Below are 15,379 nucleotides of genomic sequence, written 5' to 3' on the forward strand. Positions count from 1 at the left end.
ATGTTGAAGTGGTGCTTAAGTTGAATTTTAAGACTTAAATTAGGTTTAACATATTGTTTTGGAACACTATAAGACATTGTTAAAGGTTGAGGTTGATTTTGAAGTTAGTGTATTTGGTTATAATGTGCAGAAAATGGGCACGAGACTGAAATGGGGGTATCATAAATGTTTACCGGAAGGGAAATTTCCGGTGGGTTTTTTTATTAGTTTGATTTAGTACCTTGACATTGGTGTTTGTTTAGAGTGTTTTCCACCGTTGGTCTTTGAGTGTTTCAACCTTGACATTGCCCTCAACAAAACCTTAAACTCAACCTCGTACCAATCAATCGATTTTGATCTTCAACTCGTCAACGTTTATAAAGACAGAAGTACTTACTATGATCCACTCAACATCACTTTTACTTTTCCACAATGTTGTCAACCAGTCAAATTCCAACAAAAATGATAGAAACGATGATAATAATTTGATTTCATTATCAAATTATACGCTAAGGACGTAAGAAGCCTACTCAAGTTATGGGTAGTCGGTTGACGTTGGAGTGGTGTTTAAGTTGAATTTGGAGACTTAGGTTTAAGATATTGTTTTGGAAAACTAGAAGACATAGGTTAATGGTTGGAGCTAATTTTGAAGTTAGTTTTGAATGAAGTAGTTATAATTGTGTAATATTTGTTTGTTTTAGTATATATAAAACATTAAATATAACTATATATCTATCTATAGTTTCTATTAAAATCCTATAATGATAATATAATTATTAGGTTAATTTATTTGTTAAAAAAATCAAAAAAAAAAAAAATCTAAGCATGATGGTTGATGTCATTAACCTAAATAAATTTAAATTAAAATTAGAACTTATTAATTAATTATTATTATTTTAATTATTATACTTTGTTGAATTTGCATATATCTTTGAGTAGCAGTCAAACCCTAAAACCATTTGAAAGCAAAGTCGCTTAAGATCTGGCGACCAAAACCATCTGAAATCTTCATCCTCCAACCACGAAAACCATCAAAATTCTTCTTCCTCCTGCGATTTTTGAATTCAGCCTCATTAACCAGACGATTTCTTGATATGGCCTTTAGAGAACCCGCAATAACAGGTATGTTATGGATGTTTTTTTGAAGAAATCTCTTATCCGTTAAATAACGGGATAATGGTTATCTGAAGATTGACGTTTCTTCCTGTTTCTACTTCTCCATCTTTATGCTATTAACCCCTTTGTTTTACAGATCTAAATTGCAAATATAATACGTTTTTAACAAAATGGTATGAAGAAGAAAATGAAGAGGAATACATGTAAGCATATGATTTGTTAATTAATACACAGTGTTTGATTATATGTCATCTTTTCAATTCGTCACCAAAAAATATTATATGCAATTGTGGGTTTTGGTTTCTTTCTAAATTATATGTGAGTTTTCTTTTTTCTTTGTTCCCTGTCTTTTGTCTTTTATTTTTAGGGTTTGTATGAACCTGTTGGAAGTATGAGGTGAGAAGAAGAAACACTATTTGATTTTAAGATGTGTTTATGTGTTCTTCAAATTCATCCATTTATTAAGCAATTAATAAAGCTTAAATCTTTAATTTGGGTCATTCAGAAATGCTTATATGATTAAAATAAATAGGTTTTTAAAGCTTCCATTGGTGTATCTAGAGTTACTCAATTTATTCAAATTGATTAAATTTGTTGTAATTCAGATTCAATTTATTTAATGTTGTTGTTGAATCTTTTTTTTTTATTATTTTATTTTTTGTTTAATGTTAGTTAATTTGAAATAAATTAGCGATGAAATTATATTTAATGTTAGTTATTATTGTTTCATTCTTTATAAATCCAACTCTACATCTTAAAGCTTGGTAAGTAGATTACTATACACTGAGATCATGAGTGGCAAAAAAGAATTAATCTTTTCAATTATAATTCGGGCTCTGTATTACTGAGAAACTAACACAGAGACAAGGAGTCGAGCAAGACCCATATTCACTTGTGCGGATTGTGTTACATAACTTTAGTTCTGTTGAAGATAAGTTTGGGTCAATATTGATTAGGTTCTATTTACTTTCAACTTTGTTTAATGCTATAAAGAATAGTAGACGTGGCCAATGTATTGCCCATTTAATTTGTAGTGATTTAGTTGTGTTTTTACCACTGCTATGGGTCTCCTGTGTGACTATTCAAATGTGTTGGTTAAATGTGAGTTAATGCACTAAACGATAAACTTAAGTATGATTAACCAAAAGAATATGTTTTGATGATGACACATACATATGCATAAGTGATGGCTGACATCTTAACATAAAACACGCAAGATCACTAATCCATACTTTATCTTGCAAACGACCAAGTCAAACATAGGTTAAAGAATGAAATTAAAAGTTCAGCTAAACACACAATCGAGGTACGGTCGACCGCATAGTCAACCTTGAAACCCCAAACTGAATTGCAACGTAGTTTTGTGAAAACAAGTTGCACGGTCGCCACCACGGTCAACCGCAGTGCGACCGCAGTTTTCTCTGTTACCATTTTCGACCAAATAAAGTTTGACTAGTTCCCGACATCTATAATTCATGAAACCTTTCTCAACATGCTTAGAATAGATGTCTTCTCCATACTCAATTGAGTTTTGGTCATAAAACACTAATTGTGACTAATTACGCCTAATGACATCTTAATGACAAATTAACCAAGATTAAGCATAACACACAAGTGTTAATCCATAACTTGTGATCTTAATTCTTATCTAGATATTCTTAGTATGATCATCAAGTACCAACACACTTAAGCCAATGTCATTAGAACAATAATTGCTATTAGAAATGACTTAGTGATTAATTAAGGCTAAATGAGGAACAATGCTCTCAAGGTTAACTAGTAATGACTTGTAATCCTAAAACACACTTAGATACATTTAGGATGGTCACCAAGTCCCAACTAGAGATTGCTCTTCCCTTGTGCATGTGTTGGACATTAATGTGTGCTTACACATTAATCAAGCAATATGTTATATTGCACTTAAACTTGTTAAAGCTTGAATTATAAGTTGTGCAAGTATCTATATGATTGATCCTAGAATAACTATCTCTTGCTATGTGAAGATTACTTGCTACTCGCCAATATAATTAATACTCATAAACTTGTCAACTTGATTAATATGTTTGCTATGTGCTCACTAGTTAGGATTCAAGTAACTAACCTACTCCAATAGATTAAGTGTAAAATGGTTCACAATGAAAGTATAGTCAATTGTCTATGTGGTCTAGTCTAAGTAACTAAGGGTGATTATCTTATAGAGACTTTATTCAATTAATCTCTAAACTAAACTCAAAAAGAATATGACTTGTGATTAATTGAAACTAGGAAGTTAATGACATAGTGACTAGTCTTTAGAATTGAACCAAGGGCATTAATGTGATACCCCGTACAAAACCATCGTGTACGAATCATCAACAACATGATCATTACAAGGTTAAGTACTATATGCTGTAATAAAAGAAGTTGCATTCACGATAAAAAGGTGACGTCATAACCGACATCAAATGTTTTACACCAACAGTATGATTCTACGAATAGCAAGCATGAATAAATGTATGTGACCCTTAGGTCGTTACAAAACATAGTTTCAAATGTATTAAAGTTTGAATGCAAGATAAACAGTTCATGCGGTGATAACACTAGAGCAGCGGGTGTCTACGGCAAGACTAGCACGACAGCGGAAGCAAATAACCTTAAGCACCTGAGAAAAACATGCTTAAAAACGTCAACACAAAGGTTGGTGAGCTATAGTTTAAGTATAACAGTATGTAAGGTAGGCCACGAGATTTCAGTGCTACAAAGAGTGTTTCAAAATAGTATGATAAAGTATATGTTAACCGTGGGCACTTGGTAACTAACTTAATGTTTATACCCCCTGAAAGTACACTTGGCAAGTGCGTATGTTTATGAAGTATTAAACACTCGTTAAATGCTAGCGCTACTAGCCCGAGTGGGGATGTCAAACCCTATGGATCCATATCTAAGATTCGCGTTCACCGGTTCAAAAACCAATGACTAAACGTTACCGAGCTAAAGGGAATGTTTATGCCGTTGTATAACCCACACATATATAAGTTTAAGTACTCATTCCTAGTATGTAAAATGTAAAATGCGCATGTATTCTCAGTTCCCAAAATAGTTAAAGTAAAAAGGGATGCTATAACTCACAATGATAAAGTAGCGGTAAAGTATGACTCGGAAAGTAAGCAAGTAATGAAGGTTGTCCAAACGGGTCCTCAACCTAAGTCAAATAGTACTAAGTCAGTAAATCATCCGAATAGGTTTAAAAGTATGTAAATAAGGTCTTAAGGGTCATCATCATTCATCATTTAACAAAAGGTGTAAAGTAAGTTTCGTTTATGAAAGTAGTTTAAAACAAAGGCTGACTTCAGTCAGTCACCACGGCCTCTACCATTACTGAAATAAGGTGAGACCAGTGGCCATGGCTCCGTATATGAGTCCTTTAAGTGTGGTAAAATTTACAGAAGCAAACTCGTCTTCGTTTGACCGTGGAGGCGGTCTAAGTGCGAGTAGGTCAGAAATTTCTGCACAACGTTAAAAGGACATAGTGACGATCGGAGGGCCATAAATCCTAAACCGTAACTCGGATTAAGACGAGTCCTATATGAAAAGTTATCTACTAGAACAGAGCTATTTGAAAATCATAATCACAACATCCCAGGTCTTACTGATCAGACCCAGAATACAGAAAACAGACAGGTCAGTAGGTTCCGGTGGTTCTTGGTGTTCGATGCTTATCACGGTTCTCATCCTTGATGCATATAGCTTCAAGTGTACAACTCGTTGATATGTTTGCATCATTTTCACCAAGGTTTGACCATCATAACCCAAGTGTAAGTCTAAGACATGAAGCACAACTCACTTAAGTGTTGCAAGTGTTTTGATGAACCAAAGTTACATCAAAGTCTTAGATTCAACACATACATGAAATGTAAAAGTAATATTAACCAAGTTTTGACTATTATGACACAAGTGTAGGTCTAAGACATGTAGCACAACTCACTTAAGAGTTGTATGAAGTTTGATGAACCAAAGTTACATCAAAGTCTTAGATCTAACACATACATGAACTTTAAAACTAATAATAAGTTACAAACTTGAAAGTAAACTTATGAAATCAAGATCTTAAGTTGTAGAACATAATTCTTAGTTTGATCTTGAAGATCCAAGACTCAAAAGTCTAGATCTAACATAAGTGTACCAAGTTATAATTAAAGAAACTTACTTACATGTTCTTGAACCTTTAAAGTTAACTTTAGTTCAAGATTAATGAGATCAAAGTTAACTAGTAACATTTGACCAATAACAACCAACAAACATGAAATTAAAGTGCATAAAATGAAGACATAAACTAAGTAAACAAGTAACTAGTTCATTGTTGTTCATACTTTAAAGATTCAAACCAAAGTTTGATCTTTAAGAAAGTAAACTTTAAAGTTTGCTTCATGAACTTCAAGTATGAGTTACAACACATGAACTTCCTTTCTTTAAACAAGTATTAAGTGGAGATCATAAACTAGAGAGTTTATGTCTTGTATGTTCTTGTTATAACAAGATAGATGAAGAATCAAACTAACAAGTTTGCTTCTTAGAAGATCATAAGTAAATAACAATAACAACTAGTAACTACATGTATTTAAACATTAAGCAAGAACAAGTAAACAACAACAAACAATAATGATGATTAAGGGTGTGTAATTCGGTTTTACAAAGAGAAAAAAAAAAGAGAAAAGAAGTTCATAATACTTACAAACTTGAGAGAAAAAGAGAGGAAAAAGAGTTGCAAGTATGTGTGTGTTTGTAAATGAGAGTGAACAAGTGAAGTAGTAATAAGAAAAATGAAACAAAAGAACACACCTAGGCCTTCTAAGGCCACGACCAGCTGCAGAAAAAAAAGAAGGGATTTGCCCAAGGTGTTCTTGCATGTTAAAGTTTAAAAGTGTGGGTAATAGAGGTGGTTACATGGGAATCATGTGCAAACTAGATTCCTAATGCCTTACCAACTAGTTTCATGATCTAAATAATACTTACATATCTTAGTGGGCTAGTTAATCCAATTAAATGGGTAGGGTGGGCTTATAAGCCCATGTTCAAGAGTCCATAACATTAATCAAGCCCAAGTTTCATGTAAGTAACAAATAAACCCAATTAAAGCCCAAGTAACTAACTAATCACCATAGTTAATTAAAATGATTAATAAAATCAATCATGAATGTAAATAATACTCAAAAATATTATTCGTAAAAGTTTCGGGTGTCACAAAGATGTTTCGGGCAATTAAAGTTAAGTACGGGCAATCATGGCAACATGTAAATGTAATAACATACATTCGTTTTATCACAAGTATTAATAATAACAATTATTAATAAATAAACGTTGGAAAATCCAGGGTCGTTACATTACCCACCTGTTAAAGAAAATTTCGTCCCGAAATTTAAGCTGAGGTAGATGGAGGAGTCGGGAAAAGGTGAGGATACTTCCGCATCATTTGATCCTCTCGCTCCCAAGTAAACTCAGGTCCTCGTTTGGCATTCGATTGTACTCGGACGATCGGGATTTTGTTGCGTTTTAAAGTTTTGATCTCACGATCCATAATCTCAACTGGTTCTTCCACAAAGTAGAGTTTGTCCTCAATCGTAAGCTCCTCAAGTGGTATGATAAGTTCCGGTGCAGCAAGACACTTCTTCAAGTTTGACACGTGGAAGGTAGGATGAACTGAGCTCAATTGTGCTGGTAGATCCAATCGGTAAGCAACGGGTCCAACACGTTCCAATATTTCAAAAGGACCAATGTATCGTGGGTTTAACTTTCCACGTTTTCCAAAGCGAATCACACCTTTCCAAGGTGCCACCTTCAACATTACACGATCACCAATGTTGAATTCAAAGTCTTTACGTTTAAGATCGGTATAACTCTTATGACGATCGCGGGCAGTCTTAAGTCTAGCTTGAATCTGAGCAATCTTCTCCGTGGTTTCGTGAACTACCTCGGGTCCGGTGATTTGCTTTTCACCTACTTCAGCCCAACAAATGGGAGATCGGCACTTGCGGCCATACAACGCTTCAAAAGGTGCAGCATTAATGCTCGAGTGATAACTGTTGTTGTAAGAAAATTCGGCGAGTGGCAAATGCCTTTCCCAGACCTTTCCGAAATCGATAACACATGCACGCAACATGGCTTCCAAGGTCTGAATCGTTCGTTCACTTTGCCCGTCAGTCTGAGGGTGATAAGCAGTACTCATGTCAAGACGAGTTCCCATGGCTTCTTGCAAAGAACGCCAAAATCTAGAAGCAAAACGGGGATCGCGATCCGAGATGATCGATAAAGGTACACCATGACGAGATACAACCTCCTTGATGTATAGATGAGCAAGTCTTTCCATTGTATCAGTTTCCTTCATAGCCAAGAAGTGTGCAGATTTGGTGAGGCGGTCAACAATAACCCAAATGGTATCGTATCCGCCCACCGTCTTTGGTAGCTTGGTGATGAAATCCATTGTTATCCGTTCCCACTTCCATTGTGGGATTTCTGGTTGTTGTAGTAACCCAGAAGGTCTCTGATGTTCGGCCTTAACTTTCGAACAAGTCAAACACTTCCCAACATAAGTTGCAACGTCCTTCTTAAGATTCGGCCACCAATACTGTTCTTTAAGGTCGTGGTACATTTTGCCCGCTCCAGGATGAATCGAATACCTCGATTTGTGTGCTTCATCAAGTATAAGGTTCCGTAGATCTCCATAAAGAGGTACCCAAATTCTTCCGGCATAACATCGGAGTCCAGACTCCCTAACCTCGAATCGAGAGATAAGTATGTTCAAATGTTCGTGAGATATGTTCTCCTTCTTGAGAGCCTCATCTTGGGCTACTCGGATCTGGCTGTTGAGGTTCGAATGGATGGTGATGTTCAGAGCCCTAACACGAAGAGGTGTCGTCCTCTCCTTTCGGCTTAAAGCGTCAGCTACAACATTGGCCTTACCAGGATGATAACGGAGTTCACAATCATAGTCGTTGAGCGTCTCGATCCATCGACGCTGTCTCATATTCAATTGCTTCTGATCGAAGATGTGTTGGAGACTCTTGTGATCGGTGAAGATAGTACTCTTAGTTCCATACAAATAGTGTCTCCACAATTTGAGTGCAAAGACAACGGCTCCAAGTTCAAGATCGTGAGTAGTGTAGTTCCGCTCGTGAATCTTCAATTGACGGGAAGCATAGGCAATAACCTTTGATCGTTGCATCAGTACACAACCAAAACCACTTTTTGACGCATCACAATAAACAACAAAGTCGTCACTGCCCTCAGGAAGTGATAGGATAGGTGCGGTGGTTAACTTCTTCTTCAAAGTTTGAAATGCTGATTCGTGTGCGGGTTCCCAAATGAACTTCTTGCCCTTGTGAGTCAGTGCGGTCAAAGGACGCGCAATCAGAGAAAAACCTTCGATAAACCTTCAGTAATAATCGGCGAGACCTAGGAATTGGCGAATATGCGTCGAAGTAGTGGGAGTCTCCCACTTGCTGATGGCTTCAATCTTGGCGGGATCAACTTTGATACCCTGGTCGCTCACAACATGACCCAGAAACTGAACTTCCTTTAACCAAAATTCACACTTGGAGAATTTGGCGTAAAGTTGCTCTTGTCTCAGGAGTTCAAGTACTAGTCGAAGGTGTTGCTCATGCTCTTCTTCACTCTTAGAGTAGATGAGGATATCATCTATGAAGACGATAACAAACTTATCCAAGTACGGCTTGCAGACACGATTCATGAGATCCATGAACACAGCAGGTGCATTTGTCAAACCGAATGGCATCACGAGAAACTCATAATGACCATAACGGGTCCTGAATGCGGTTTTCATTACGTCACTTTCCTTTACCCTCAACTGGTGATAACCGGATCGCAAATCGATCTTTGAGTAAACGCTCGATCCTTGTAGTTGATCAAAAAGATCATCAATTCGTGGAAGAGGATACCGATTCTTGATAGTCAATTTGTTGAGCTCACGATAGTCGATACACATACGGAAGGATCCATCCTTCTTCTTCACAAACAACACAGGTGTGCCCCAAGGCGAGAAACTTGGTTGGATAAATCCTAGATCAAGTAGTTCTTGTAGTTAGCTTTGTAATTCTTTCATCTCGGAAGGTGCGAGTCTATAAGGTGCGCGAGCTACAGGTGCAGCTCCTGGCACTAAGTTGATCTGAAACTCTACGGCTCTCGGCGGCGGTAATTGAAATGTCCCGTTCTTATTGATTAAAAACGTTCCATATTAATTGATTTCGTTGCGAGGTTTTGACCTCTATATGAGACGTTTTTCAAAGACTGCATTCATTTTTAAAACAAACCATAACCTTTATTTCATAAATAAAAGTTTAAAAAGCTTTACGTAGATTATCAAATAATGATAATCTAAAATATCCTGTTTACACACGACCATTACATAATGGTTTACAATACAAATATGTTACATCGAAATCAGTTTCTTGAATGCAGTTTTTACACAATATCATACAAACATGGACTCCAAATCTTGTCCTTATTTTAGTATGCAACAGCGGAAGCTCTTAGTATTTACCTGAGAATAAACATGCTTTAAACGTCAACAAAAATGTTGGTGAGTTATAGGTTTAACCTATATATATCAAATCGTAACAATAGACCACAAGATTTCATATTTCAATATACATCCCATACATAGAGATAAAAATCATTCATATGGTGAACACCTGGTAACAGACATTAACAAGATGCATATATAAGAATATCCCCATCATTCCGGGACACCCTTCGGATATGATATAAATTTCGAAGTACTAAAGCATCCGGTACTTTGGATGGGGTTTGTTAGGCCCAATAGATCTATCTTTAGGATTCGCGTCAATTAGGGTGTCTGTTCCCTAATTCTTAGATTACCAGACTTAATAAAAAGGGGCATGTTCGATTTCGATAATTCAACCATAGAATGTAGTTTCACGTACTTGTGTCTATTTTGTAAATCATTTATAAAACCTGCATGTATTCTCATCCCAAAAATATTAGATTTTAAAAGTGGGACTATAACTCACTTTCACCGATTTTTACTTCGTCGGGAAGTAAGACTTGGCCACTGGTTGATTCACGAACCTATAACAATATATACATATATATCAAAGTATGTTCAAAATATATTTACAACACTTTTAATATATTTTGATGTTTTAAGTTTATTAAGTCAGCTGTCCTCGTTAGTAACCTACAACTAGTTGTCCACAGTTAGATGTACAGAAATAAATCGATAAATATTATCTTGAATCAATCCACGACCCAGTGTATACGTATCTCAGTATTGATCACAACTCAAACTATATATATTTTGGAATCAACCTCAACCCTGTATAGCTAACTCCAACATTCACATATAGAGTGTCTATGGTTGTTCCGAAATATATATAGATGTGTCAACATGATAGGTCGAAACATTGTATACGTGTCTATGGTATCTCAAGATTACATAATATACAATACAAGTTTATTAAGTTATGGTTGGAATAGATTTGTTACCAATTTTCACGTAGCTAAAATGAGAAAAATTATCCAATCTTGTTTTACCCATAACTTCTTCATTTTAAATCCGTTTTGAGTGAATCAAATTGCTATGGTTTCATATTGAACTCTATTTTATGAATCTAAGCAGAAAAAGTATAGGTTTATAGTCGGAAAAATAAGTTACAAGTCATTTTTGTAAAGGTAGTCATTTCAGTCGAAAGAACGACGTCTAGATGACCATTTTAGAAAACATACTTCCACTTTGAGTTTAACCATAATTTTTGGATATAGTTTCATGTTCATAATAAAAATCTTTTTCCCAGAATAACAACTTTTAAATCAAAGTTTATCATAGTTTTTAATTAACTAACCCAAAACAGCCCGCGGTGTTACTACGACGGCGTAAATCCGATTTTACGGTGTTTTTCGTGTTTTCAGGTTTTAAATCATTAAGTTAGCATATCATATAGATATAGAACATGTGTTTAGTTGATTTTAAAAGTCAAGTTAGAAGGATTAACTTTTATTTGCGAACAAGTTTAGAATTAACTAAACTATGTTCTAGTGATTACAAGTTTAAACCTTCGAATAAGATAGCTTTATATGTATGAATCGAATGATGTTATGAACATCATTACTACCTCAAGTTCCTTGGATAAACCTACTGGAAATGAGAAAAATAGATCTAGCTTCAAAGGATCCTTGGATGGCTTGAAAGTTCTTGAAGCAGAATCATGACACGAAAACAATTTCAAGTAAGATTTCCACTCGAAATAAGATTGTTATAGTTATAGAAATTGAATTAAAGTTTGAATATGATTATTACCTTGTATTAGAAAGATAACCTACTGTAAGTAACAAAGGTTTCTTGATCTTGGATGATTACTTGGAATGGATTTAGAAAACTTGGAAGTAACTTGCAATCTTGGAAGTATTCTTGATTTTATGAAACTAGAACTTTTGGAATTTATGAAGAACACTTAGAACTTGAAGATAGAACTTGAGAGAGATCAATTAGATGAAGAAAATTGAAGAATGAAAGTGTTTGTAGGTGTTTTTGGTCGTTGGTGTATGGATTAGATATAAAGGATATGTAATTTTGTTTTCATGTAAATAAGTCATGAATGATTACTCATATTTTTGTAATTTTATGAGATATTTCATGCTAGTTGCCAAATGATGGTTCCCACATGTGTTAGGTGACTCACATGGGCTACTAATAGCTGATCATTGGAGTGTATATACCAATAGTACATACATCTAAAAGCTGTGTATTGTACGAGTACGAATACGGGTGCATACGAGTAGAATTGTTGATGAAACTGAACGAGGATGTAATTGTAAGCATTTTCGTTAAGTAGAAGTATTTTGATAAGTGTCTTAAAGTCTTTAAAAATTGTATGAATACATATTAAAACACTACATGTATATACATTTTAACTGAGTCGTTAAGTCATCGTTAGTCGTTACATGTAAATGTTGTTTTGAAACCTTTAGGTTAACGATCTTGTTGAATGTTGTTAACCCATTGTTTATTATAACAAATGAGATGTTAAATTGTTATATTATCATGATATTATGATATATAATATATCTTAGTATGATATATATACAGTTAAATGTCGTTACAACGATAATCGTTACATATATGTCTCGTTTCGAAATCATTAAGTTAGTAGTCTTATTTTTACATATGTATTTCATTGTTAATACACTTAATAATATATTTACTTATCATTTAACATAATTAACCAAGTGTATAAATATCTTAATATGATTCATATTTACCTAGTAAGACGTTGTTATAACGATAATCGTTATATATATCGTTTTCGAGTTTCTTAAATTAATAGTATCATTTTTATGTATATAACTCATTGTTAAAATACCTAATGAGATACATACTTATAACAAAATCATGTTAACTATATATATAACCATATATATGTCATCGTATAGTTTTTACAAGTTTTAACGTTCGTGAATCACCGATCAACTTGGGTGGTCAATTGTCTATATGAAACCTATTTCAATTAATCAAGTATTAACAAGTTTGATTGCTTAACATATTGGAAACACTTAATCATGTAAATAACAATTTCATTTAATATATATATAAACATGGAAAAGTTCGGGTCACTACAGTACCTACCCGTTAAATAAATTTCGGCCCGAAATTTTAAGCAGTTGGAGGTGTTGACGTATCTTCTGGAAATAAATGCGGGTATTTCTTCTTCACCTGATCTTCACGCTCCCGGGTGAACTCGGGTCCTCTACGAGCATTCCATCGAACCTTAACAATCGGTATCTTGTTTTGTTTAAGTCTCTTAACCTCACGATCCATTATTTCGACGGGTTCTTCAATGAATTGAAGTTTTTCATTGATTTGGATTTCGTCCAACGGAATAGTGAGATCTTCTTTAGCAAAACATTTCTTCAAATTTGAGACGTGGAAAGTGTTATGTACAGCCGAGAGTTGTTGAGGTAGCTCTAGTTGGTAAGCTACTGGTCCGACACGATCTATAATCTTGAATGGTCCAATGTACCTTGGATTTAGTTTCCCCCGTTTACCAAATCGAACAACGCCTTTCCAAGGTGAAACCTTAAGCATGACCATTTCTCCAATTTCAAACTCTATATCTTTTCTTTTACTGTCCGCGTAGCTCTTTTGTCGACTCTGGGCGGTTTTCAATCTTTGTTGAATTTGGATGATTTTCTCGGTAGTTTCTTGTATTATCTCCGGACCCGTAATCTGTCTATCCCCCACTTCACTCCAACAAATTGGAGACCTGCGCTTTCTACCATAAAGTGCTTCAAACGGCGCCATCTCAATGCTTGAATGGTAGCTGTTGTTGTAGGAAAATTCTGCTAACGGTAGATGTCGATCCCAACTGTTTCCGAAATCAATAACACATGCTCGTAGCATGTATTCAAGCGTTTGTATCGTCCTTTCGCTCTGCCCATCAGTTTGTGGATGATAGGCAGTACTCATGTCTAGACGAGTTCCTAATGCTTGCTGTAATGTCTGCCAGAATCTTGAAATAAATCTGCCATCCCTATCAGAGATAATAGAGATTGGTATTCCATGTCTGGAGACGACTTCCTTCAAATACAGTCGTGCTAACTTCTCCATCTTGTCATCTTCTCTTATTGGTAGGAAGTGTGCTGATTTGGTGAGACGATCAACTATTACCCAAATAGTATCAAAACCACTTGCAGTCCTTGGCAATTTAGTGATGAAATCCATGGTAATGTTTTCCCATTTCCATTCTGGGATTTCGGGTTGTTGAAGTAGACCTGATGGTTTCTGATGCTCAGCTTTGACCTTAAAACACGTCAAACATTCTCCTACGTATTTAGCAACATCGGCTTTCATACCTGGCCACTAAAAATGTTTCTTAAGATCCTTGTACATCTTCCCCGTTCCAGGATGTATTGAGTATCTAGTTTTATGAGCTTCTCTAAGTACCATTTCTCTCATATCTCCAAAATTTTGGTACCCAAATTCTTTCAGCCCTATACCGGGTTCCATCTTCCCGAATATTAAGATGCTTCTCCGATTCTTTGGGTATTTCATTCTTTAAATTTCCTTCTTTTAAAACTCCTTGTTGCGCCTCCTTTATTTGAGTAGTAAGGTTAGTGTGAATCATTATATTCATAGATTTTACTCGAATGGGTTCTCTGTCCTTTCTGCTCAAGGCGTCGGCTACCACATTTGCCTTCCCCGGGTGGTAACGAATCTCAAAGTCGTAATCATTCAATAATTCAATCCACCTACACTGCCTCATATTCAGTTGTTTCTGATTAAATATGTGTTGAAGACTTTTGTGGTCGGTATATATAATACTTTTGACCCCATATAAGTAGTGCCTCCAAGTATTTAATGCAAAAATAACCGCGCCTAATTCCAAATCATGCGTCGTATAATTTTTGCTCGTGAATCTTCAATTGTCTAGACGCATAAGCAATCACCTTCGTCCGTTGCATTAATACACAACCGAGACCTTGCTTTGATGCGTCACAATAAATTACAAAATCATCATTCCCTTCAGGCAATGACAATATAGGTGCCGTAGTTAGCTTTTTCTTCAATAATTGAAACGCCTTCTCTTGTTCATCCTTCCATTCAAATTTCTTCCCTTTATGCGTTAATGCAGTCAAGGGTTTTGCTATTTTGGAGAAATCTTGGATGAATCTTCTGTAGTAACCAGCCAATCCTAAAAATTGACGTATATGCTTCGGAGTTTTTGGGGTTTCCCACTTTTCAACGGTTTCGATCTTTGCCGGGTCCACCTGGATACCTTCTTTGTTCACTATGTGACCGAGGAATTGAACTTCTTCCAAACAAAATGCACACTTTGAAAACTTAGCGTACAGTTTTTCTTTCCTCAATACTTCTAGCACTTTTCTCAAATGTTCTTCGTGCTCTTGATCATTCTTTGAGTAAATAAGTATGTCATCGATGAAAACAATGACAAACTTGTCAAGATATGGCCCACACACTCGGTTTATAAGGTCCATGAACACAGCTGGTGCGTTAGTCAATCCAAACGGCATAACCATAAACTCGTAATGACCATAACGCGTCCTAAAAGCAGTTTTTGGAATATCATCCTCCTTTACTCGCATTTGATGATATCCAGAACGTAAATCGATCTTCGAATAAACCGACGAGCCTTGTAGTTGATCAAATAAGTCATCAATTCTCGGCAGTGGATAACGGTTTTTGATGGTAAGTTTGTTCAACTCTCTGTAGTCAATACACAACCTAAATGTACCATCCTTCTTCTTGACAAACAAA

Source organism: Rutidosis leptorrhynchoides, chromosome 5, assembly GCF_046630445.1.
Source record: "Rutidosis leptorrhynchoides isolate AG116_Rl617_1_P2 chromosome 5, CSIRO_AGI_Rlap_v1, whole genome shotgun sequence".
NCBI classification, from domain to species: Eukaryota; Viridiplantae; Streptophyta; class Magnoliopsida; order Asterales; family Asteraceae; genus Rutidosis; species Rutidosis leptorrhynchoides.